This window comes from Athene cunicularia, assembly GCF_003259725.1.
Source record: "Athene cunicularia isolate RWA chromosome 4 unlocalized genomic scaffold, athCun1 chr4_part1, whole genome shotgun sequence".
Taxonomy (NCBI): domain Eukaryota; kingdom Metazoa; phylum Chordata; class Aves; order Strigiformes; family Strigidae; genus Athene; species Athene cunicularia.
In genome coordinates this window covers 17,758,953-17,759,213 of record NW_020799098.1, presented here as the reverse complement: position 1 = coordinate 17,759,213, position 261 = coordinate 17,758,953, and positions in this window count along the sequence as shown.

The window sequence follows — 261 nt, the reverse complement described above, 5'->3', positions numbered from 1 at the left end:
CCCCATAGCAGGGCACTCAGCACAAGGCAGCACTGCATGCAGGCAGAGATACACCCTGGCCTTGTGCCCGTAACTGCACCTGAGTGCTGGGATCTTGCTGGTCTTGGATGGGCTTGACCCTCCCATGCATGAGCTTAAGCTACCAAGCCCCGTGGGAGGAATACTGACTAAAATGATCCTAAATTCCTAGAATAGGGTAGGATGAAACTACAGCCATATAGATGCCTTTTCCTAACTTGCATGTTTTCAGAGTTAGGAAAA